The 26,741-nt window shown below is 42.3% G+C and overlaps 1 protein-coding gene and 1 long non-coding RNA gene across 3 annotated transcripts in view; one reads left to right on the top strand and one right to left on the bottom strand.

Moving 5' to 3' along the window:
• D2HGDH (D-2-hydroxyglutarate dehydrogenase) overlaps window positions 1-26,741 on the top strand; it is a 595,031-nt gene that overhangs the window by 405,655 nt on the left and 162,635 nt on the right. The gene's annotated exons all lie outside the window — the stretch shown is intronic.
• Window positions 15,724-17,367, bottom strand: LOC146785246 (uncharacterized). Of its 2 annotated transcripts, XR_014970944.1 has the most exons (5): window positions 17,270-17,367; window positions 17,026-17,159; window positions 16,813-16,934; window positions 16,340-16,408; window positions 15,727-16,081 (listed from the first exon to the last, which is right to left on the bottom strand). It is a non-coding gene; the product is annotated as an uncharacterized LOC146785246 (long non-coding RNA). The 2 variants fall into 2 exon arrangements; XR_014970943.1 differs by lacking the exon at window positions 17,026-17,159 and having other exon boundaries at window positions 15,724-16,081; window positions 17,270-17,330.

A 26,741-nucleotide genomic window follows, 5' to 3' on the forward strand; every position in this document is an offset into this window, starting at 1 on the left:
TGGATTGACTTAAGTACAGATACAAACTAGGCAGTTTCAATCTAGTTACTACGTTAAGTTTGGTTAAACTTTTCTGAAGTTCAGTTATAACCTCCATGTTTTAAAAACTCAATTTTAGTGGAGACAAGGCACACAAGCATGATTAAGTTACCTCCATCATCCATGGATCTCTTCTCAACACCATAGCCGTACACAGAGGGGTCCACCAAGGAGGTACCAAGGGGGTAGAGTTGTTCAATTGGGGCACCACCACGTCCACCACCACCACCATGTCCACCACCACCATGTCCACCACCACCATGTCCACCACCACCACGTCCACCACCACGTCCACCACCGCCACATCCACCATCACCACGTTCACCACGTCCACCACCACCACCACGTCCACCACCAGCACGTCCACCACCACCATGTCCACCACCACCATGTCCACCCCCACCACGTCCACCCCCACCACGTCCACCCCCACCATGTCCACCCCACCACGTCCACCCCCACCACGTCCACCCCACCACGTCCACCCCACCACATCCACCACCACCACGTCCACCACCCCCAAGCACGTCCACCACCACCACCATGTCCACGTCCACCACCATGTCCACGTCCACCACCACGTCCACCGCCACCACCACGTCCACCGCCACGTCCACCGCCACCACCACGTCCACCACCACCACGTCCACTACCACCACGTCCACCACCACGTCCACCACCACCACGTCCACCACCACGTCCACCACCACCACCACCACCACTCATGACAGGTAAATTGTCTCTGGAGGGCAGGGGTAATAATAATAACCAAAACGGTTGGATTGGCTAATGCCTAAAAGCTTTCTTATAGTTCACATTACTCCTACAAATAACCACTGAGAACTCTCCTGTAGTTGGTTGGTCATCCTGTTTGAGTGGGCAACCTTGGCTTATTTAACCTAACAGACCATGAACAACTTACTAAAATATTGATGATACAGTACACCAGCTGGGGATGTGCACCAATGTTCAATTTTGGGGCAAAGAAGGAATTACTCGCTGCTCAGATTTATATCTGTTTTTTCAATGGCATTTATTAGGGAAGTGTTCTATTTTCAACAACTATAAAAAGTCCAGGTGCTTAAACCTTAAATTAACAGTCCAAGTGCTGCTGACAGTTATTAGGCAACAAGGAGACCCCCTGTGTTAGCTTCCAACGCAATTTGCATATTTAAAACAAAACATAAGCATACGTGGAGATCAGCTCTGCTTCAGGTAATAGGAGAACTGGTCTCTACTCCTTCATGATCTGTCTTTAAAATGCATATATATGGGGCACATTACTTTACACTGAGGAGCTGCAAGCTGCTGCAGTGCTTTCTGGATACATTTCCAAACCACACCACATATTTCTGCACCAAACCACATAATTCTCTTCAACACGCAATTACACACCACACCACATAAATCCAAACCATAAAATTCCAAGTCATCCCACAAAATTCAACAGCACATCACATAATTAAACTCCAGTACATACCACTCAACAACACAAAACACCATTCCACATAATTACACTACTTAACACAATCCCACTCCATATATTACCAGTACACTCAATACCACATAATTACTATGCACATAATTCCACTGCGCACCATGCCACATAATTCCACTACAAAATGCACTCCACCCCACACAATTCCACAACAAACAATTCCAATCTAATCTACATAATTCCACTACACACCACATACATATACTACATAACTAATGGGTAAAACACTATCATTTACAGCGTCAATAGCTTTAAGTCAAGCAAATGCGAGACCTATTGCATTCCCAATTCTTGTCTGTATAAGCCTTCAGTTGTTGTGTGCTTTTTGAAAGGTTCCCAACATTTTTTTCCTCCCTCTCTCTTCGTCATGCCACAATGGGACCTTAACTTGGTTCTCACATTTCCGACATGCATTCCACTTTAGCTGCTTCACCTTTGTGGCACCTCACCCTCAAGACAGTGTTCCTCATCGCCTTAACGTCATCACGGTGTGTAAGTGAGCTTCAAGCTCTTTGTTTCAACATGCCGAACACCACCATCTTCCCAGACAAGCTGGTTTTGCTGACAAGGGCATTCGTCTTGCCTAAAGTTGTGACGCGTTCCATGGCAGTCAAAACATCACCTTGCGAGCATTATATGCTCTGCCTCTCCCCTATAAGGAGGAGGAGAGACTCTGTTGCTTGGACCCCAATAGAGCACTTAGCTACATCGATCATACTAAAGAACACCAGGGGGACGATCAGCTCTTCGTGTGGTTCTGTGGGGCAAAGAAACTCAAGGTCATGCAGAAGATAACTATCTCTCTCTGGATCATGCTTTTCATTAAGATCTGCTATGCATTGGCTAAAAAGCAGTCTCTGGAAGGACTGTATGCTCATTCTACCAGGGACAGAGCTGCTACTACTGTGTTAGCATGCATAGTCCCTATCCTAGACATTTGTCAGACTGCTAAATAAACATCTTTGTATACATTCATAAAGCACTATTGTCTGGATAGTATGGTTTGTTGAGAGGAGCATTTTGCCCGCTTGATCATGCAGGACTTTATGGTTTGAGTCCATCCACGGACCCACCTCCAAATAATTATTGCTTTGGTATCTATTCAGAAGGTAAGTAATCTGTGGCTAGAAATCTTTATTAGAAAAATTAGTTACTGCCATTTGGTAAGGCTGTTTATGGTAGAGGCCATATCTAGACACATTCCTCACCGACCCTCCCATCCTCCACATTCTGTGGTTGGACTCTATCCATTAATAAGATTCCAAGTCTAGGAATCTGCTCACTGGTCACAGTAATTTGCTTTTGTGGTGCGGCGTCTGGGGCATGGACAGTCTCGAAAGCAACTGACATCAGTATGCAGGGGTGGCGCCTATATAGACTCTGCATGTCATTCACGAAGTTGAAGAGTCAGTCCGAATTTGCATGGTGGCACCTACCGACGCACAAAGGTTCTGCTGAGAAGTTTCCTGGTCAAGTCTGATGCCTGGAGAATAATCAAAAAAAGAGAGGCATATGTGGCTAGATAGAGACTTTACCAGAAAGAGCTTTACCAAAGGTAAGTAACTTGTTCTTAGGAATCAAGATTGATCTACCCCCTCCATAAGTGCAAGCACATAAATTGGTCTACTCCTTTGTTAGTGTTTGCACCTGAGTAAATTGACAGTATCTTTCGGCTCTTGTGGGAATGACTACCAGATCCCATAGCTAGACTGTAAAGAATATGATATTTCAGGAATTGCCAAACTTGCATTTTAAACTGTGTTTAAATTGTGTCTGTACATACTTAAATGAGATAAATTTGCCTCCAAAAAAGAGGTAGTGCGTTGCAAGGTAGCAGTCTTCCCTCCATCTGGCCACAACTATGCTGCTATAATTTGTTTTTTTTAGTTAGCATGCCCCACAATCTTGTAACTCAAGGATACTGTGCCTTTAAGAAAATCATTTTAATATCCCAGTGCCACTTGTGCCTCCTAAGTTGTACAAAGTATGAGGCATCCGCTGTCATCTTGTTACCCTTCTGCCGCAGTTCTTTAAGACTGTCTGGAACAAGCTTCCACTAATAATGATCTTTCTGTGTTTGTTACCTATCTGTTAACCAGCCCACTATCTGTTGCAGCTTTAAAGACATAATATCTAAATCAGGCAGACCTAGACCCAACTTTTTATATAGATGTTTTAAAATATCCAATTTAACTCTGCTATATATTTACACGTAGATCAATGGTATCATGTCCAGTAGAGCAGCCATCTTTCCCAAATCTGTTTTTCCTTTATTTATTTACCCTCTGAATCTCTGAATCTGTTCAGGTGCCAATTTAGTAACTCTATCTTCTAATCTCGCACAAAGAATGCAGAGTCCAACACTAATAGTGTGGGAGCTGATGAATCAACTTTCTGTAGGGCAAGTATGAGCGCATTGACTTAGTCTATTTTACATTGGAATCACCTAAAGCTTTAGTGTGAGTGGGTAGCACTCTGAAGTCACCAACTTCCAAAACGTCCTTCGCTGCAGCACAACCCACAAAATATTTCTGCTTTGTGCCAGTTGCAGGCACTGCAGAGTTGTCTTTTTTGATCACGTTCTTATAGTCATGTATGGGAAATGCATGTGGAGTTTGTGAAACTGCTTAGTGATACTGTAGGAATTCCTGCATCCTAAATGTTGGATTATGTTCAAATTTGTCAATTGAACTTTGAATCGAAGGCCATAGCACCTAGCGCTGGTATAATGCACACAAATTAGAGATTCTTGCTTTAGTAGCAGCCTGGATTGTAGGCCTAGGGGAAACTACAGTAATGTCCTTTCCTTCTACCAGAGGACGCTCCTTCAAAATGGCTGCCTGAAATGCGGATACAATTTTCTCAATTAGAGTGAATATATATGCTATCCATATTTAATCAGCAGTTTCTTAAAAGACGTTTTTGGGAGTAGATACGTCAAAACTTGTAGGGCATATGAACATCTGGGCAACAGGACCTTTTTCACTAGAGCCATCACTCTCCGGTTTTGTAGTTATATCTAGTTTAATGGGCCACACCAATTTGGCTTCCATTCTCTAAGTAGTTTGCAGCTAACAGTATATATATATATATATATATATATATATATTGTAGCTCCGTGTGGTTGTCCTTGTTCAGTGTTAGGAGCAATGTGCACCACCTGATTCCAGTGTTGTATTTCAATGCCAGGGGAGTCGTTATCTCCCATGGTGATCTCTAACCATGAAGTTGAAGGTAGGAATCAAGAACTTCGAGATGGGGGTAGATTTGGCAATCCCTATCATCATTCTGTTGTGATCTCATCTCTTTAAATGTGTTTATCATGAAATTCTAAGGTGACTTTTCACCGTTCTGTCTCTCTCTACCAGAGCTTCTACTAGTTCCTCCCATATCTTAGCCGCCTCTCTATCTGTGTTTCCATTTTTATGTCCATGTTCCACAACACACGTTCTAGTTCCGCCCAGTATAGTACTACCTTTTGCCATTTGCTGTCAACATCGGCATTGGGGCTTTACTTGTATGTCCTTCTCCTTTTTGCAAAAACCAATGCTAAGCCCATATGTATTGGGTAGATTTTCCTTTTTTTGGGCCTGGAGAACTGGATTTATAGACAATATTCTGATGAAACCAGTGTAGATTATCTCATTGCTTCTCCTTGTACTGTTGAAATTTCTTCCCAGTATTTGTCTATTGGTGAGTATTACCACATCAATCCTTCCTCACCATAACTGGGACCGGTGCTGGCTCATTCAGCCAGATATTTTTTTTATCCATTTAGAAGTGAGTTGGGTTCCATGTACTTTATTAAAATGCAGACATTCAAACATAGCATTTCTTTAGACTTTAGATGTGTAACTTAATGTTTAAAAAAAACAACAAAAAAACGTGATTTTTGCTTTTATTCATAAACTTAGTCAACTGGCAGTTTTAAGGCAAGTTACACATGCCATATTTCACAATGGTAAATACAAGTGTAGTGGTAGGAAGTACATTACATCATACAGTGCTTTAACAGAGACTACCCTACTGGGGGTAACTGAAAGACTGCGTCGTCTTTTGGATGCCGGAGACACCGTGGCCCTCATTTTACTGGATCTGAGCGCAGCTTTCGACACGGTGTCTCACACCTTGCTAATTAAAACCCTAAGTGCGCTAGGCATCTGCGGCTCTGCTCTGAACTGGGTCTCTTCTCTTCTCTCAAATCGAAACTTTCAGGTTTTTTCCCCTACAGCCAGATCCGACTCCCTTTCCATTACCCATGGGGTCCCTCAAGGCTCCATCCTTAGTCCGCTACTTTTTAATTTATATGTGCGACCCTTAGCCAATGTGGCGGAAGAATCCAGGCTGTCCCTGTTTTCTTATGCGGATGATTCCTAAATAATTTCACTCACTATGAAGAACGCAGTTTGACTCTCTCCCCTTCAAATAGGTTTGAGCAGAATAGCATTGTGGATGCAATCAAAATACCTAAAACTTAACGGAGAGAAACTGAGGTCCTTATATTTGGGAAAAATAAGGATCTCTGGGGCCCGCAACATTGGCTGTGTGAGCCGGGTCTCCTTCCCTCCCCCGCCCGCAAAGTCCGCAACCTGGGCGTAACCATTGATGACTCGCTCAGCATGCACGCCCAAGCGGTCAAAGTAGCAGCTACTTGTTTCACCATTCTTAAATGGCTTAAGAATGTCATCTGGATGCTACCGAAGCCCACTCAGAACACGGTGGTCCACGCCTTGATCACTTCAAGGCTGGACTACGGAAATGTTCTTTACTTGGGCTCAAACAAGGAGGTCACTCGCAGGCTCCAGATGGTCCAGAACTCCGCTGCTAGGCTTTTATGCCGAGTACCGAGAACTGCCTCCATCTCTGGACACTTACATAATATACACTGGCTCAGGTTAGAGAACAGAATCAAGTTCAAAGCTCTGAGCTACATGCATAAAATAAAAGCTGCAGCTGCCCCCCAATACCTTCAATCTCTGGTTAGTCCTTATGTTCCTACTCGCAATCTCCGCTCATCCACTCAGGGGAAATTTATTGTTCCCAAAATTAAACTATCCAGGATGGGTCGAAGGTCTTTCACTCTCTATGAAGAACGCAGTTGGACTCTCTGCCCTTTAATTAGGTTTGAGCAGAATAGCATTGTGGATGCAATCAAAATACCTAAAACTTAACGGAGAGAAAACTGAGGTCCTTATATTTGGGAAAAATAAGGATCTCTGGGGCCCGCAACATTGGCTGTGTGAGCTGGGTCCCCTTCCCTCCCCCGCCCGCCAAGTCCGCAACCTGGGCGTAACCATTGAGGACTCGCTCAGTATGCACGCCCAAGCGGTCAAAGTAGCAGCTACTTGTTTCACCATTCTTAAATGGCTGAAGAATGTCATCTGGATGCTACCGAAGCCCACTCAGAACACGGTGGTCCACGCCTTGATCACTTCAAGGCTGGACTACGGAAATGTTCTTTACTTGGGCTCAAACAAGGAGGTCACTCGCAGGCTCCAGATGGTCCAGAACTCCGCTGCTAGGCTTTTATGCCGAGTACCGAGAACCGCCTCCATCTCTGGACACTTACATAATATACACTGGCTCAGGGTAGAGAACAGAATCAAGTTCAAAGCTCTGAGCTACATGCATAAAATAAAAGCTGGAGCTGCCCCCCAATAACTTCAATCTCTGGTTAGTCCTTATGTTCCTACTCGCAATCTTCGCTCATCCACTCAGAGGAAATTTATTGTTCCCAAAATTAAACTATCGAGGATGGGTGGAAGGTCTTTCACTTATCTGGGCCCCTCGATCTGGAATGCCCTGCCTACAGCAATTCGAAATGAAACAGAATACGTCAAATTCCGCAAGTCATTGAAGGCGTGGCTTTTTAACAAATAACCTACTAGGCTCTCCATCTCAGTCTATGATCTGCCCCTGCGCCGGGAAACCCTTTTTGGGTAGCTGCTGCACATTATAAGTTTAAATAATAAATAAAATAAATAAATAAATAAATATCAAATTATTCGATGCCTTCCCATTCCCCTACAACCCTTTGTTTGTTGCTTCCACTTATCCAGTCTTTTTCGCCCATTTCTAACCTAGGCTATTGGGATTTTTCAACCCTTGAGCACCTTTGGCGCCATTATGGGTGTCATCTCCCGCCTCAAGGTCTGAATCCATGTCTTTTACTTCGTCAGAGGGGGGGCCAGAAGATCGTCTGTTTGTGTTCGCCAGGTGCTTATGTCTTCATCTAATTTGTCATCCCTCCTGCTCAACAGCATATGTGTTTACTCCGCCAGTGACCACTCCGCTACATCTTTATGCTACCTATCTAGTGTCAGGGAACGTGTGGAATGCCACGCGATGGCTACTCTGCGTCGGGCTAGAACCATTGCTAGTTGTCCAAATTTGTAAGTTGTATCACGTTTTCGTGGTAGTTTGAGCAGCCCTAGCAAACAACATTGGGGAGTCATTTCAATATGCAACTGAGTCACCCATCTCAGGACCTCAACTATTGAGTGCCAGAAGGAGTATATTGCGCTGCAACCCCAAGCCATATGTAGGAACTTTGCTCCGCTGGTGTTACACAGTGGACATGTGTCCGGTCGAGCCAGGTCTGTATTATGATGATGTACTGTGGTTAGAGATGTTCTAGGTAGAAAATTGTAATGTATGAGTCTGAAACTGGCATTATTAGACAGTGTGCATTAACTCACAGGCTTGCTTCCAGTCATTCCCTTCTATCGGGACTTCTAGTTCTCGATTCCAGGCTGTCAGGTCCCACTGTGGAGCATCTTTTGCGTCTGAGCGCATACCCTTATATAATATGATTAAGTGTCTGCTCGTACCACATGTGAGGAGAATCCTGAGAGTGTGGGAGGGCGGCGGGCCGCTGGCTAAGTTAGCAATGTATGCCTGACCACCTTCGCTAGTCCCACATGTGGTAGAAATTGACCCCAAGTTGCAGTCTGTTCTTGCTGCTTCAAATTAGATTAAATGTTCATCTAGGTAGCGGTCGCCCCATTGGTCGCACCCACCCTCACGCCATTCCGGAAAGGACATATTGCGTGTCATTTGTCTTACTGGTTTAAGAATCCACACCGGAAGTTCTCTATGAAACAGAGCGCGGTCATGAGCCTTCACTATGAATCGGTGCCAGGGTGAGGCTGTATGCCTCACCACATAGGGGGCATCCTCTTGGGCATGGCTACCCTCCATTAGCAGCTCAGGGAGTCGAGCCTCCACGGGTCCCACTCTCCAGCAATCTGGTTTCCCGAATGGGAGCCCCTTCTAGCTGTCGGGCAGCGTGTTGGAGTTGTGTCGCATAGTAGTAGAGATTGAGGCATGGGACCTTCAGCCCCCCTCTCGCATAGCCTAATGGCCTATATAATGTGGTTAATGCCACTCTGCTGCGATTGCCTGCCCATAGGAGTGAGATGAGGAGCGAGTTTAACTGGCAGAACAGTGTGGTAGGTATGGGGCATTTAGTGTTTTGCATTATATACAAACCTCTCGGTAGTAGAACCATTTTTGAGATGGATATTCTACCCATCAGGGACAGAGGAAGCGTGTTCCAGAAAGAAACAGAGTTTTTGAGACCTTCCACTACCCTACCCATATTGAGTTGCAACTGTTGTTTTTTATCATACGTTACTTGGATACCCAGGAATCTGACTGAGGCCAGCTCCCAGCGCAGGCCCAGGAATGGGAGGCCTGAGGGTGGGGCCCCCATGAGTGAAGCGAGAGAGAATATAAGCGATTTGGCGTGATTAATACGGAGCCCGACACATCCCTGAAATCCTCCATAAGGTGTAGTAGCTCCGGAATGGTGACCCGGGGCAATGAGACATAAAATAAGGTTCCATCTGCATATAGCGAGATGACACGGTGGACGTTGCCTAAGTGTATACTGTACGGTCTCAGCTGGCTGCGAGCTCGGAATGCTAATGGCATAATTGCAAGGGCAAATAGTAATGGCGACAGGGGGCAACCCTGTCTGGTACCACAGCCCAATGTCCAGAGGCCCAAATGGTCCCACTCACCCAGACTCTAGCAATGGGTTTGTGTAAAGAAGTTTGATCCAGGCATGGAAATGTGGCCCAAAGCCTGCCACCCTGAGGACCTCCATTAGGTATCCCCAATACACTGTATTTATTGCTTTAGCCAGATCCACCGAGACCAGGGCCATCTCCGTCGGATCACTGGTGGTTTCATGCAGTATGTGCATTAGTCTCCTGATATTCATCCCTGTGTGTCTACCTGGATAAATTTGTATTGGTCCTCATGGACTAATTGAGGTATATGAGGGGCCAGCTGGATAGCTAGTGCTTTGCTTAAGATTTTAATGTTGAAGTTTATAGTTATGAGGCGATATGCTGCCTGGTTCATTCCATCTCCTATCAGCTTCAGAAGCATACATATTTCACCTTCCCGCATGGTTGGTGGAAGGATCCCTGTTTCATTGGATTGTTAAAAACTTCCTAAAGGGGAGCGAGCACCTCCACCTGGAAGGTTTGATAGGAACCCGTCTCTCCCCAAGGCCTTCGAGCGGGGAAGCATGGTCAGTGCTAATCGCAATTCCTCGAGCGACAGGGGAGCTTCCAGTTCCATTTTACCTTCTGCTGTTAAATGCGGGATGGTTAGGCCCTCTAAAAAGGGGATATATCTGGCCTGGGTGATATTAGGGTCTGGGGAATTTACAGCCTGCAGGTAGGATATGAATTAATCTGCTAGTCCTTGCTGTGTGTCAACCTGTGTGCCCTCCAGGGTAATGAGATATGGTATCATTTTGGGGGGGGGTTTCCCCTTCGAAGTATTCATGCCAGAAGATGGCCCGTTTTATCCCCCTCCCGGTGTATTCTCTGTATGTATTGTTGTAATGTGTATTTGTCTAGTCTGAGCCATAGTTCATCAACCTGTCTGTGATGGTCTTGTTCTGCCCTCTGTAAGACAGGAGACAACAGGTCCTCCCTTTGAAGTGTAGCTAGTTGCACTACATGTGTGTGCAGGTCAGCTTACAGCTGCTGGCGCCCCCCATGTGTGAGTCCCATGCACGTTCCCTGTAAGATTGCTTTGAAGGCTTCCCAGTCTGTGGCCATGTGAGTTGTGGAACCTCAATTTATTGTGAATTAAGTTATCATAGCTTGCGCTAGTGTGTCCCGCCCCATGGGGTCTGTGAGAACCTCCGGTTGTAGCCTCCAATATCTGCCGGTCTGAGGTGGCCCTCCCTGGCTCCACTCGTAACTGACTGGGGAGTAGTCGGATAGATACCATCCCAAGTGTGTTACTACCACCCCGTCTTGTTTGATGCCATCTCAACACAGTATTCTATCTAATCTACTGTATGTATTGTGTGTTGCAGAGTGCCATGTGTTCCCCCTCTGTGACGGATAATTTTGTCTCCATATGCCCGTTAGACCCTGATTAGTCATTACGTCCTGGAGCTTGCCTGTCATAAGTGGTTTAGTTTTATGCTTAGGGGGAGACCTGTCTAAATCTCCATCCAGGATACAATTTATACCCCCCATCCAGAAAACTGGGATCTCGGTCTCCTGGATTAATAAGATTTGGATCATCTGAAAGAGTAATGGGTCATCATTATTTTGGTCATAGGTATTAATAAGGGTGATTGATTTACCATCAAGGGAGTCCTACATATCTGCCTGCTATGTCTGCCGCTGTATAAGTCATTGAGAGTGGAACCCCAGGAGCCACCCATATCAGTGTACCTCTGGCGTAGGTGGAGTATGAGGAGTGAAACAGTTGGCCACACCATTTCCTCTTATGGTGCGCTGCCCCTCCGTCGTCGAAGTGGGTTTCTTGTAGGAGAGCAATCTTTATACTGTGTTGCTTAAGAAATGACAGCACTCTGTAACGCTTTTTATACGTGCCCAGACCCCTGACATTCCGGGTCAACAATTTCTAGGTGCTACCCATGATCTACTGGTGACTGTTCTGTCATATTCTCCCCTCCTAGGAAAATGGTCATGTGTCTCTTTTGCCTTGCACCAACATTTTTGAGTCTCGCCTACGCAGCGCGCATGTGCTGCATAGGAAAGAGACCTTTATTCTTCGGCACAGCTTTGCGGGCAAAAACGTGCACGCGTTGCATTGCTTCCAATGGCAATGCGTGCACGTCTGGCGATTCCCTTGCGGGAGCGAGCTTTTTTGCCATGTGTTATAAATTATCTCGCCTGGCACCGCTCGCTCCCGCAAGGGAAACGCTGCCTGCTCTCGGCCGCACTCCCCCCCCCTACTTGCACGAGGCGTGCGCGCTTGTTTTTATTTTCTTTTAGCGCGCGCACACAAATCCCAGGCTTGTTTTGTATGTATGTAAATTTATGAATTACTGTGACTGTCATTGCCGTGTAAACACTGTTGATCCTCTGTCTTTTAAGGTCTATCTTCGTTTTCTGAATCGGCTTTGCATCTTTTTGCCAAGGGAGGTTTTGAGGTGCATAACACTCCCATTATTGGATGATTACGATTAAGGCTGAAGATGTGGTAACGCTCGGCTTAAGAGCTAACAGAAGTGATCGTGCACTAGGCATCACGTCTTGTTACAAGTATTGGTTTGTTTTAAGGTTGCTGGAATCACTTTTGGCATGCTTGAGAAGATGTTGCGTTGGGTTGGAACAATAAAGTTAAGTTTGTTTTAACAGGTTATTCCGTCTTTGTAAACAATAGGCGAACTCTGCCTGATGCGCAGGGTGATGCTGCATTGGATTGGCTATGGCCATCACGTGTTTCCATGACAAATCACGCAACCTTTTAGGTGTCTCAATACACAAGCAGTGTGATGCAATGCCTGACGCCCATTTGTGTGACGTGGTGAGTGAGGATAGGCCTTTGGTGTTTGAAATATACTGGCGCGAGTAAGCGGTTTTGCGAAGGATCAGACTACACGCCAATCGGACTGTGTATGTTTTGTTAGGCAATAACAGCCTGAGCTCGGGTAAGGGTATGTTTTGTTTTTTTGCTATGGCAGCTTCGATGCAAATTGCATGAAATCTTTGGTTTCCTTCTGAAACTCTTCCCGTTGTTGTGCTGTCACAACACAGATCTAAATGGGCCAATGGACATGAAATATTTATCGGACTCCTGTGACAATATGCACTAGCTCTCTGAGACAAAGTGCAGGTCATTTTTTGGTATATACACGTGATTTTATGGCATTTGGTTTTGGCTCAATTCCTGCAACGTGGAGGGTTGCTTGTTACAATTTAGATGACGGGATTCTGGGGCTATTGGCAGCACCCTTTTCTTCTGTGAACCTTTCACTGTACACCTTTTGTTTCGCGTACGTACTGTTGGTATAGTTGGAGAGGAATACCCGAAATGCAGGGGGGCGTGTAGAATATTTTAGCCAAAAAGGTGTAAAGCAAAGTGTACTGAACTTAATGTTTAAATGATAACAGAAATTGAATTTTTTGTCTTTCTGCCCATTTAGTGAAAGTTCTGCATGCATGCGTTCTTGGGGCATAATCTGAGCAAAAAACTCGCAAGATGGACGGGTGCTTTTATAATATAATTGAATGAAGCCAACGCCAATTGCAGTGAAGGTGTGTTTCTAAACAGAATTGTGATGTGACTGCGTCTTTCCTGATTAGCGAGGCTGACAGGAGGGACGGGCTGAAATCTGTGCACACGTCCCTGCCTTTGTGCGACCCTGTAAATATTCGCTCATCATGCAGCTTAGGATAATCGATATCAGTTAGACTACCCAAGACTTTGAGTGCGTGCTTTTGAGGTTACAGTCCGCGGGGATTCAATTAGTATATTCTTCATGACCATGCTGCGCATTACATGTCATGTTTGTATGCTCATGATTTGTTAGATATGAGTATTTATCATGACTTGGACTAGTGTCTAAAGATGAAAAAAGTACTTTATATTGGTTTAAGTACTATAGGTCTGAATATAGAGACCATTTAGATACCCTGTCATTATGATGCAGGATATTGACTGTAGTTTTGGTTTCTGCTTTAAAAATTTTAAGTATCAAACGAAGATTGAAGACCGTATACCAGTCCATGGGTTTTGAGAGATCTGTTCTTAATTTAGGTAAAAGGGCATACATTCTTTATTATCTTAACACTTATGTGGGTAGGCGTAGTGCCAGCGGCAGGAAACGGCCCAAAACGTAACGTGTACACATCATATTTTTACATTGAAAACTGACCTTTTTTGTGGAAAGTGCCAAGCTGTAGATTTTGAACCCTACCTCTGCTGGCACCTAGGGAAACCTATAAACCTATACAATACAATCAACTTTATTTGATCTAATTAATAAACATAGATCATAAAAGTATACACATACAAAATAATCAATCTTTAAAAAGAAGTTGATAAAAATCAGCAATTTTAAAAGAACCATAACAGCCCTTGCAAAATACCCTACTATTTGTACTATAGCCAACAATTCGGAAATTGATCTTAATACTAGAAATGCAAAAAATCATCAAGCAGCAATAATCAACCACCCATAGATAAACATAACATGTCTACTTTATAAAACAAGATGACTAATTAAATACATTTGGCATGATAAAACTTAATCAAATGAATTTACACCAATACCTTTTCAAGCACCAATAAACAAGAGGCTAAATTCCACATGTTTCTCCCTTATAAAAGCCGCCTCCTGCGCAGGCAGGCCCATAAAAAGGAGGCTGCGCAAAAAGAAACATAGGGGTCTTGGAGCTTCTTCAAGAACAACATGGGGAGAGAGTTGGCCTAACGACTAGGGCGGTCGACTTCGAATCTGGGGAACTTTGTTCGAGTCTCGGCAATGACGCTGAATATCCTGTGATTCTGGCAAATCACTTAATCTCCCCGTGCCTAACCAAAACTGAATGTGTCCTCATGTAATGCAACTGGTGCTATGTAAAGCGCTCTGATACCCTATTCGGGTAAAGTTTGCGCTATATAAAACTCTGTAAAAAAAAAAAAAAAAACAACATGGCAATACGACATAGTCTAAAATTATACTGTCTAAAAAGTGAAGATCTCTGTATTTTGTAAAATTGACAGACACCTATGGGAACCTAGCAAGCCCATACATTTTTGAAAACTAGACACCCAAGGAAATCCAGGAGGGTTGACTTGTCTGGCTCTCACCAGGTTCTGTTACCCAGAATCCCTTGCAAACCTCAAACTTTGTAAATAAGGAACAAACCTCTAATTTCTGTGGTGGAAAGCTCTGGAATCTGTGTGGATTCCCAAAATTGAACCTACCGAGCATTCCCCAAAGTCTTCAGATAACAAGCATTGACATAGCCAATAGGTCTCGCTTTTGGGACCTTATAAGTATTTAGTTATGCAGCACAATATCCTTGGTGCAACAAAATTAACTGTTGCATGGTTAAACACTTTTAAGGCCCCAAAGGCGAGACCTATTGGCTATGCCAATGCTTGTTAACTCTGTAACCATAACGTTGGCCATAAACAATCCCTCCCTCCCACGGACACGAATAGCATAACATGTCATCTATTTGCATCCACTCACTCTATGTGCACATCGACCATCACCGTCCAACAGGGACGGAGTACAGAATCCTCCAACGAGGAAGGGGTAAACCACCCCCCCCAGTCGTAGGCTCCTGGCCCACCCCATGGTTACAGCCACTGCCCCTCCCACCTCAGTGTGTAGGGTCAGCCTCACCCTTTTGATACCTAGGTACAAGGTGCTTATCAGAACCGCCCCCCTAGGATCACCTAATACAAGAGTTGTCCTATGCCTACTACTCAGCACTTGAGCAACATCAAGGATACGGTTGGACGATAACCTCATGATCATTCCAATTTTGGAGCCGCTTCTATGACAGGTTCCGGTATAAGTCAATCTGTGAGCCCACTGCTCCCTCTGCTGGGCTGTGGTCAGTCCTAGTGACTGCCCCCTCGGTTCCGAGTGCAGTCTTCTGGACTCTGCATGCGCATGGTGCTGTCCTCTCCAATAGTGATCCTCTGCGTGCTTTCAGGTTCCCAACAAACAAAACTACGTGAGAGGGACCCTGAAGAGGTTAAATGTGTGAGGAAATATTCAGGGAAAAAGTATTCAATAAAACAACCTAGACTTCCTACACATACATATTTTCAAGGTAGGCAATATGTCCATATAATAGATTAGACCCACAAGACCAAAAGTTAACAAAAAATATGATTGATTAATTTATTAAATCATTTTTAATTTTTTCATTTTTTATATATAATCAAAATACAAAACATCATACATACACAAATGACAATGATAAAATAGGACATATCCTATCCAGCACAAGACATAATGACACAAATAGATACACAATAAGAAGAAGTATTTTCTACACAAATAAGAAATAATCAAGACAATACAGCAACACGGTGATCAACACATTACAAAAGACAATTACTAAAAAAGGACAAAGGGAAAGCGCCGACGCGCGTTTCGGAGATCTTGTAATAACCACTCCTTCTTCAGGGCGCATAGAGTAAATCATACAGTGGAAAATGAGTAATACATCTTCATTTCCAACATCATCTAGTTGTTGTGCCGGGCTATATCCAACATTAAAAACAATTGGTCTGTGGGTGAGAAGAAACATTTTTTTGATAAATATTTACATAGTGAGCTGCAGCCAGAGGAGAAAGGAAAAATAAGAAAAAAGGATACCAGAGTTAAGCGTCAAGATAAGCCACCAACACCAGATATATTTAGATGGTCAGAATTTAAGCTTGAAAGAAGACCCGAGAAAGTGAGAGTATGAAAAATATGGGGAAAGAAATATAGATGTCAATAGTGCCAGCCACCAGATCAAAATTTAAAAACAATATAAACCTTACTTGGAAGAATAGATGACATATAAATGGTAAGGTCGGGCTTGTCAGTTCTTTCAATAAAATGAATCCCAGCTTAAATGAAAAAAAATAAACATAATATCAACCATATATTCAAAAAGAAAAAAGTTAATTAACCAAGTTAGAGCCTAAATGCATAAATAGAATGCCGGGAGGCCCAGAATCTAGTGTAAACCAATTGGAATTACAACAAGGATGGAAACCGGGCCAAAAGTACATATAAAGTGCAAAAAATGACATGCACATAAGTGAAATGCCCAAAATGGATGGAGAGAATTAGAATGAAAGAAAAAGTGAAGAACCATAATACGTAAAATGATTTTAGTACCAAAGGCGGCCAGAACAATAAACTCCTACTGCCACCTGGAGTCCAAAAGTATCTACCTTTATCGATTCCCAACACACCTGTGGTTCAAGAGTGTCTATCTTAATCAATTCCCGACCCCCCTAGTACTTACATGGGGATTAGAAGGCTCAATCAGCAAAACGTTTATGGAAGGAGCCAAGGGGTTCCTTATGGAAGAGCCGAGCAAATCGCGGGGCATGTGTATGGGAACAAGCAACTTGGTCAGGTGTCCACCTAGGGATACATAATAGGACAAACCAACTAATGAATCAAAAATGAACAAGGAAACGGGTGAAGCAAGAGAGATAGGGACTAGATAACTCACTTGCAGTATGATAGAAGACCACTGTTGGTACTGTAGTAAATACAACCGAATAAAAGGGAATTTTCGTCAATTCAAAACATTGTAATGTAGCACCTACGTCCGCCGATATGAATGGAACGGCAAGAGGCAGCAGACTAAAAAGAAATTAAGCAAGCCAAAAATGTTTTAGAAGAAGAATCCTCCAGTACTTGGTGTAATGAAACAATCTAAAATAAATGGGGGCCAATGGCAAATAAATCCTTACCCAAGAGGTTTCTGTGACGAATGAAAGCGTTCCGCATCGCCGGCAAGCCGTGGCGCGTTAAAGGTGCCAGGTCGGCGTTCACCTTATATGGCATATCCAATGGGATGTAACTTCCATATTTCATTAGAATGGAAGAAGGACTAAGGAAATTTAATGACAACGGAAAACGGACTGATCTGAATTTCAGAAAGAGGAACAATAGAGATAGGGTTAAAAAAGCTTGCTAGCAAAGTGAACAGTGATGAGGTGGTGTCGATCGCCATTTTAAATTGAGGAAAGGCGATATATAAAACCATCATAGTATGATTTAACAAACACAGAAAGCCCTGAAAAGAAGGGGGAAGAGATAAAAAGCACGAAATCTAACTAATAACTAGGTAATCAAAAAAAGTCATCAGGGGCTACTTGAGTGGTGAAAAATGTTTTTGGGAAAATACGGAAGATGCAGAAGGACAAGGGAAGGCCCGGGCGGGGAAGGCAGGACAATTGCCATCCCTCCTCAAATAATGGCATTCTCCCAGGGCAAAGACTCATTAAGTGCTCTTTCATGTGTTCGCAAGGTATAAATCCGAAACACTTCTCTTTTACGTCTGAGAGCGTTGACATTATTATCAATGGAACTGTGTATATGTTCCAAAATAATCCACCGAAGATCTTTCACAGAATGTTTAGTATCCATCCAGTGGTTGACCAAAGGCGCCCCATTGCGTCTGTTGGTCACAGCAGATTAATGTTCACTAAACCGTATTCTGAACTCTCTGCTGGTCTCTCCTACATAGCCCTTATTACATGGACATAGAATTAGGTAAACCACATTGCTGGTGCGGCAATTGGTCATATCTCTGAAGGAAAAGGTATTTTTGCCCCATATGAGTTCATGGGACACAATAGCAAATTCACAGGCATGATAGTGTCCACATTTATGTGTACCCATAATAGGGTTAGCGCCAGTAATGGATTTCTGAATGAAGGTGTCAGTCCAAGGCTATTTTGCTCTGACCAATGAATTTCTCAAGTTTTTGTTGCGACGGAACGCAAAAGTGGGCTTAGGAAGAGAGCTTTTACAGTTGTCAGAATTAAGTATGTGCCATTCACTGTTAATTATTTGGCGAACCTTGTGGTCCATGTTGGAATGGGTGGTGACACATACCAATTTATTGTCATTTTTGGTTTCCTTATTCTGTAATAATACAGTTCTGTCGTAATATTTAGCCCTTTTATACGAGTCTTTGATAAGTCTAAATGGATAGCCTCTGTCCAGAAGCTTCAGTTTAAGTTGTTCAGCATGAACATCAAAGTTCTGTATAGTAGTACAATTCCTGCGAAGCCGCAGGAATTGGCTAAACGGGATGTTGTCTTTTTGGCTACAAGGATGGTAGCTAGAGTATTGAAGGAGAGTATTCCTAGCAGTTGGCTTGGTGAAAAGGGAAACCTCTATGGTTTGATCAATATTCTGGTTCCAAATATCCAAAAATTCAATTTTAGTTTTGCTGGTATTGGGGCTGAATTTAAGGTGAGGATCACACAAATTGATCCAAAGTATAAATTCACTAAGTTGTTCATCTGGTCCCCTCCAAACAAAAAGATGTCATCGATAAATCTATGCCAGAGCAATAAATTCTTACTGAAGGGGGCAACTTCATTAAAGATAAATTTGGCTTCAAAATATCCCATAAAGATATTAGCCATATTGGGCGCACAGGTAGCACTCATGCTGACTCCTTGTATTTGTTTATAGATTTCTCCGTCAAATTCAAAATAGTTTTCCCTGAGGACTATTGCAAGACATTCCAAAACAAATAGACGGTCACATGGGCTATTACTATTTTCCAAGGTGCTCTTCACAGCTTCTAGTGCTCCTGTTTGGGGGATATTAGTGTAGAGAGCTTCGGTATCCATCGAAACTAGAGTATCAGTATGGGGGTTAAAAGAAATGCCCTCGATTTTGCTGATAAGCTGTCCTGTATCTTTAATGTATCCCGGAAGATTAGATGCAAGGGGTTGAAGAAATACAGCAATGTACTTGGACAGGGGCTCAGTGAGAGAACCAATGGTAGACACAATGGGTCTAAAGGGAGGCAAAGTAGAGTTCTTATGGATCTTGGGGACCCCATATAGTATGGGTATCCGATGGAATTCAGCCTTGAGATAGTTGAATTCTTGTTCACAGAGGGACCCTCTATCCAATGCTTTCTGAGTGATTTCCAGGATATCAGTTTTAATCCTTTGTTCAGGATAAGCCTTACGTTTGATGTAATGTTCAGGTACCATAAGCATTGCAAAGATTTGCTGTTTATATGTGGTGCTGTCAAGGACTACAATACCACCTCCTTTATCTGCAGGTTTTATGGTTAAATTAAGATCTTGCGCTAGTAATTCCAGAGCTTGGTATTCCGAGTAGTTTAGGTTATATTCAGGTTTAGGTACAAATGTGAGGAGTTTTTGTATTTTAGTGTTAACGATTTTTTTAAAAATACCGACCTCTGCCCCAACCTGGTCCAGGGAAGGAGTAAACATGGACCTGGGTCGAAGTTCAGGTTCCCTGCCGGAGCCTGCCAGAGGGCAGCCATTACTGGCGCTCCTGCCACCCACAGCCCCTGCCATTCCTGGAGGGCCTGGGTCCTCCGCGGTCCGACCCCGAGCGGTCCTAGGACCTGACATCAGTCATGTCCACAAAATAAGAGGAACCGGGAACTTTTGAATAGGTCCAGCACACGTGCTCCCTAATAACAATAGTTTAAATAAGAGGGTGTGCAGTTCCTAAGAGAGATAGTGGTAGTCAGGTTTGTGGAATAACCTCCAAATGGAGGAAGTGCCCTCACACACCCTGAGAGGTGTCAGGCTTCATTACATGGGTGTGCTTCTCGTCGGACCGGCGCTGCAATGCCTGACAGGCACCCGCAAAGGGGGTCTTTGACGGACTTCTTGTGGATAAAGCTGTAAGGTAAGTGAGGGTGTGTGGGCTGTGGTAAGTAGTGTAATGAAGTGGTCAAAATTTTTTAAAATAGGTTTAGGGAAGATCTGTTTACTAAACTTTTATTCATGCGCGTCTCTAACCTAAGTAAAACCATTGTAGCCCTCATCGGAATTAATGGTCCTATAGAGCATGCGTGCTATAAAACTTGGTCAACATATTTCTTGCCTAATCCAGCCCCTATGGGGTCTATTGGCAATTCGTCAGGATACAGAGCCGGGGTAGATGAAGGTCTACTCACCACGTCACCTTTCAGTCGTGCATGAGCGACGGGCTCTGAAAGCATTCCCCTCAGCTTTAGACCTACTAATTGTGGGGTCTCTCAACGATACAAGGTGAAACCAAACCCTGTGCGACACAGCACGGCTGGTAACTTGATCAGTCTGTAAAATTCAAAAGCACGAGCCTTGCAGTAGTGTAAAACAATAAGAAAGTTCTCTCTTCTCGGTCCTGACGGATTTCCGATAGACCCCTTAGGGCGGAAGCCCGAGTTCCATTATGCCCCTCAAAGGGGCGCAGCAGCTCATTGTGTCCACCAGAAGGTCCACACTTGTTTGGCGCTGGCCTCAGCCCAATGTCATGGTCCCGAGCGAGGTGGGAGAGCCAGGCGAGGCAAAGGAGGCCCCTCATCAGCACATAGGAGGCCGGTTGCTGAGCAGGGACTATGTTTTGAGCAGACGAGGCATCCAGGGGACCATGCGCGCCTACCCCAGCCCACGGAAGAGCCAGGCCACTGCTTCTTTTTCTTCTGGCGCTGGGGCCTGAGGGCAGGCCCCCTTTTTTCTGCAGGGACAGAAGGCGCAGCTCTCTTCTTGCGGCACTCTCAGAGGACCGGACAATCCGCTCTGACACAGCACACCCAACATCCACCGGTATTCAAACTGGCAGACAAAGTGTCCAGGGGCCCATGTGCATCTCCATGTTGCTTGACCACGCCCCTGTACCTTCATGTTAATTGCAATTCTCCCTCTTCCGTAGTAGTAGTAGTACTTTATTTGGTTGCCCTGAACCATCAAAGTATACACACATGGTACAGTCCCAATATGTACAATTTTTTAATTTGATTCAATCAAAAAAACCCCAAGAAGGGTCTAGACTACTCACTCAAGCCGATGTAACACTTGCACGAAAAAAACACCAATTTTTATCACAACACCAATTTTTATCAAAACAAGCTATTTATTAGCCTCATAAAATATATTCATAGCAATATAATCAATAAAATTTCATTTTTCTAAGTATCAAAAAACAGTTAAAATCATTTTTGCATATAGTTGTGCAGGAGAAAAAAGGAAAAGACAATACACTATGTCATAAAGTGGTTAATTCAGACACCTATGGGCAACATCGACTCGGGATTTATTTCCCAATTTCGGATAGTTTGTTCGCCCCTTCCGAATTTAACACAGACTCAATGGGTCGACGCGTTTCGGAGGCTTTCGCTGTTGGTAGCCTCTTTCTTCAGGACAATATCTATTAGGTTCTCCAAAACATTTTTAACCTAGTGCAGAAATAAAACATTTTTTTACTTTTTCGAATAAAGCATATTTTTTACCTACAATGATACTCTAATTCCTGTGACATCTGTTAAAAACCAAACTTTGAGTGTCAAAAGTTTTGAGGAAACAATCAGTTTATCAGTAATGTACATATATAACTCCAAAACCATTTCAAAAGGTCACAGGAGCAATTAGTTTATCAAACCATCAAGTTTTTCTTTTACAATGTCTTTAAAAAATTGTTTTACAAAAAGACGTTTTTTTACGTTGCAAGTGTTTACATATCAACCATGCGTTCAGCTCATTCTTGTCACTCTCATGCTACCTCCATTGTCATAAAACACTTATACTCCATTCACGCAGTCATTGATAGTTGTCGAATAATTCACCTGTGCATTCGCACTAAGGTGACTTGTTTATTGGATTAAAATCTTGAGTATGATTGTCTCAATATTTCATGATTCTCCAAGCTGTCAAAAAATATAATCATATTTAAAGCAGTCGGTTATTTGTCAGGGGAATAAACTCCCTAACTAAAGATCCATTGTGTGATTTTTAATTTTTAAAGAATTATTTTTATTATTATTACAGATCTATGCCATTGGTAAGGATATATGCAGTACCTTTAAGATCACGCAAAGGTATAGAGTTCTACCTTGTTTAGTTCGTTTGTCTTAGACTTGAGAGATGATTTTCTGTCACGTTAGATTTATTCCTATTGGGAAAGAAGTTCACTTAGCTTAACCTTAAAGGTTCGTAGTATTTATTCTACCCAAGGCTGTCAATAGGTTGTCAACGCTCGATACGATCAATAAAGGTCTCAATACTAAAGAAGATTGGATGAGAATAGTTACATAAAAAACCAATCTTCTGGTGATTATATCTTGAAATTTGGCTCAGTAACAATCATAACCTTTATAATAAACACTGCGAAATGTAGCTCTAACATGATAAACGTTAGAAGAAATTAAGTTTAACGTTTGAGGGCATTTACCCTAGCAATTAGATTACTATTTAGAAATCAAATATCTATATATGAAACAGTTGTAATGATCTAAAAATTCATATGTTAGAGAAACGCTATAATGCTTTTATCCTACTGAATACCTAAAGTACGTTTTTGACTAGTGTCCCATTTCGTCAATATAGGGAGGTAACTTTCTGTTTAAGTAGCTCGAGTGGCGTTTCAACACTACTTTTGTAAAACATTACAAAATGGGTGTGGATGCTCAAATAGGTTAAGAGCAATAAAGCTTCGATGATTAAAAAAAAAGGGTAAAAAATGATCCTCACAAACTTCGGTCGCGTTTGGATGACGCCCACTTTGGACGCACTATATATAAAAAAACTCGGCCCAAAAAATAGTCCTTTGTTGATTTTGCCCGCGATTTCACAGACGCGGAAGTAGCAGCCCGGGGACGCCAGCCGTAGGATTAATTCAGGTACGTCATACAAAACCGTGAGCGAGTTTGTTTCGCCTTTGGGGCGATGTTGGGTTTATAGCACAGTATTACTTAGGGGTCTGTTACTTATTGTACCCAAATGTCTCTCTAGGAGTGGGGGGCCGTTGAAACAGGCTTTACTTATAGTGCGCGTTAGATAGCGCCGATAGAAACGAACGAATGAAGAGAAACTCTGAGCCCTGTGTAGGCTCGATATGCAGTGCGCTAATCATAACTCAAACTAAGATAGCGCCGACAGTAACTAAGAAGTATTGATTTATACAATGAACCCAGAGAAGGCTAGATTGTTAGTGCGCGAATAAAAATTGTTAAAAAACCAAAATAGCACCGATAGTAATGAATAAGTGCCGATGTATATCATGAACCCAGTGAAGTAGAAAACTCTTCACCAGGAACCTAGCCTCACATTTACAGAAAATCATCTCTCAAGTCTACGACAAACGAACTAAGCAAGGAAGAACTCTATACCTTTGCGTGATCTTAAAGGTACTGCATAGATCCTTACCAATGGCATAGATCTGTAATAATAATAAAAATATTTCTTTAAAAATTAAAAATCACACAATGGATCTTTAGTTAGGGAGTTTATTCCCCTGACAAATAACCGACTGCTTTAAATATGATTATATTTTTTTGATAGCTTGGAGAATCATGAAATATTGAGACAATCATACTCAAGATTTTAATCCAATAAACAAGTCACCTTAGTGCGAATGCACAGGTGAGTTATTCGACAACTATCAATGACTGCGTGAATGGAGTATAAGTGTTTTATGACAATGGAGGTAGCATGAGAGTGACAAGAATGAGCTGAACGCATGGTTGATATGTAAACACTTGCAACGTAAAAAAACGTCTTTTTGTAAAACAATTTTTTAAAGACATTGTAAAAGAAAAACTTGATGGTTTGATAAACTAATTGCATCAGTGTCCTTTTGAAATGGTTTTGGAGTTATATATGTACATTACGGATAAACTGATTGTTTCCTCAAAACTTTTGACACTCAAAGTTTGTTTTTAACAGATGTCACAGGAATTAGAGTATCATTGTAGGTAAAAAATATGCTTTATTCTAAAAAGTAAAAAAATGTTTTTTTCTGCACTAGGTTAAAAATGTTTTGGAGAACCTAATAGATATTGTCCTGAAGAAGGAGGCTACCAACAGCGAAAGCCTCCGAAACGCGTCGACGCATTGAGTCTGTGTTAAATTCGGAAGGGGCTAACAAACTATTCGAAATTGGGAAATAAATCCCGAGTCGATGTTGCCCATAGGTGTCTGAATTAACCACTTTATGACATAGTGTATTGTCTTTTCCTTTTTTCTCCTGCGCAACTATATGCAAAAATGATTTTAACTGTTTTTTGACACTTAGAAAAATAAAATTTTATTGATTATATTGCTATGAATATATTTTATGAGGCTAATAAATAGCTTGTTTTGATAAAAATTGGTGTTGTGATAAAAATTGGTGTTTTTTTCGTGCAAGTGTTACATCGGCTTGAGTGAGTAGTCTAGACCCTTCTTGGGTTTTTTTTTATTTAATTGAATAAGTGAGTCACTTGAACAGTGTCTGTCTCAAAAAGGAAAAAAACTTTTTACTTTACAGTAATCTGGTGCTCTATTTTCTTTTTGAGGAATATTGAGCCCCTCTCTCTTTTGTTTAAAACAATTTTTAAATTTTACATAAAGCAGCGAATATAAAAATTAACTTAAAAACATCGGCTCAATCATAAGTAAAATCTGTGCCAGTACAATTCCATTCCAATGTACAATCTGTGCAATTCGCAACCCTAGGTTATGTGTAAAATAGCAAAAGAACAGCAATTTTCTCATAGATTTCTTAGAATTTAAAAAAAGGTTAAAAAGTGAAATTATAACTTTTTTTAAAAAATTGAAAAATATTTAAAAAGATAAATATAGTCACTTAACTACTGCTGGTGTAATTTTAGTTCTGTTGTACCAGACAGCCTGTAAGAATTTACTCGCAGCAAAAACAGTTACAAGGGAAGTGTCACTTTTTAAAATTCTATAGGCTTCAAGATATCTGGTTAGTCCCAGGTCTCCACATATTGGGCGGATCCATTTACGGTAAGATGCTTGATACTCTGGGCAAAAAAACATGTGTATCTTGTTTCCATTATTCAGACCACATGCTGGGCAGATATTAGAAGCTGAGTTCTTGTTCCATTTAAAGGTAAATGATCCTAGTGGAAGAATACCAAAATGAAAACGTATGTAGAAGCTCCTGGCTGTGGGTGATGAAACTGAATCTAAAAATTGCTCAAAAAATGGAAAGGGCTTAAAATCCAAAAACGTGTTGGTCAGGGAGCCATTTGAACTATTTTTTTGTATAATCTTCATGGATGTAAGCCCAATAGCGTGTTTTCAAAACATTAAGGTCGTCTTTACAAATTGCAATTGGCTCTGCCCAAAGCCTTTATAATTCCATCTTCCTCGACCAATCCCAAACAAATTTAACCCATGGTATTGTCGGAACACCAGAGACTTTTAATAAGTCTATAAGGGATTCCCTATAATCTCTTAGCTCATCTGTGGACCAAAGGCTAGTGGTTCTAATACAGCCAAATCTGCAATTTGTTCTAAACCCAGATCAAAGTATAATGGAATAAGGGGAGAACTATTTGGAACAGAGGCTAACATCCTGACAAATGTATTTTCAATTATAGATAGGGAATGAACGTCGGCGCAGCCCCAGATCTCAGCGCCATAAAGTGCAGCAACTTGTGCCTTAGCATGATAGACTTCTAGTGCCGGTGACACCATACGTGAGGTCGTTTGCTTGTGCATTCTGATGATAACATTTGGTCTATGTTCGATTACCAAAGTGATCTTGCTAAGTTGTCCTGACCATTTGATGTTCTCCATTAATTTAACCCCTAGGTAGTCAAAGCTATGCACCTTCTCCAGGGCTTCACTTCGAACATGGATAACTGAGTTTTTGGTCACTCCCTTTCCGAGCACCATATATTTGGTCTTATTTACATTGCGCTCCAAGCCCCTAGATGTACAAAAACCTAGTAATTTGTTGATTAGGAGCTGGAGCCCCATGGGGAAATAAGGAGAGAGTTGAAGGCAAACAAAAGAATGGGAACCTTTCTGTTGCTCAGAGCAGGGGAATCATTTCTGCAAATCACCAGTATGTCCACAGCATCGTTCATGTATAAGGAACGCACCCTTGGCGCACACTACGCTCAATAGGGATATGTTTAGTCAATTTGCACTTATGACCAACTTGGGCATAATTTTTTTCGTGAAGTTTATTATAAGCTGTATCAAATTACCAGGAACTCCCTTGTTTAACAAAACACAACACAAGTTGGTACGTGGAATACAGTCAAATGCAGCTCTGAGATCTACAAATACCACATAGAGCTTCTGGTGCCGTAATTAGACATATTCCCAGTATAATATGGAGAGTCTAAAAATCTGGTCAGAGGTACTGACCTTAGGTCGGAAGCCAACTTGAAAAGAGGACATAATTTTATTACAGCCCACTTATTCTAGCAGTTTTTCT

Source organism: Triturus cristatus, chromosome 11 (genome assembly GCF_964204655.1).
Source record: "Triturus cristatus chromosome 11, aTriCri1.1, whole genome shotgun sequence".
In the NCBI taxonomy this organism is placed as follows: Eukaryota; Metazoa; Chordata; class Amphibia; order Caudata; family Salamandridae; genus Triturus; species Triturus cristatus.